Here is a 597-nt window from a genome sequence, read left to right as displayed (position 1 = left end):
AAGTGGAGTAGTTCCAGCTTATTTGGTCTTCCTGAACCGAAACTCCTCTCTCCATCCCCTCGGAAAAAAATTTTCCCCATAAATTTCTTTATAATCGTAATCTATGCCGTTTGAAAGGTATTTGTATAAAATTTTGAAATCAGTGAATGTATTTCACTTGAATTATTATGTTTACAAGAGCTTGACAGGCATCTCCAACTAGCAGGTCATGCTACTCCAGACTGATGGCGAGCAAAGACTCAGAAACATGTCTCTGGATGCAGGCTTAGCTAAGTGGAGGTGCTTGTCTCCCTCTTGTAAACATAAGGCCGATAGGAAGCGATGCTGCTTCCTAGGGCTAAATAGCAGTAGTATTATTCCCTTCATGGGACTGTCACATTAAGTTGACAGCATACAACTACTTCAGAAGGTATCCATTTTGCTGAAAATTATGAGGGAGAAAAGTCGGATCGTATCAATTTTCCGAAACTCCTCTCTCCGCCACTTCGGAAAAATTCTCTCCCATAAGTCCCTATATACTCTTTATCCACAACATCTAAGCTGTTTTTGTTGAAAATTTCGTTAAAAAGTATCCATTTTTCTGGAAGTTATGAGGCA

This window comes from Octopus bimaculoides, chromosome 24 (genome assembly GCF_001194135.2).
Source record: "Octopus bimaculoides isolate UCB-OBI-ISO-001 chromosome 24, ASM119413v2, whole genome shotgun sequence".
Lineage (NCBI taxonomy): Eukaryota > Metazoa > Mollusca > Cephalopoda > Octopoda > Octopodidae > Octopus > Octopus bimaculoides.
Note: the sequence above shows the minus strand (reverse complement) of the source record.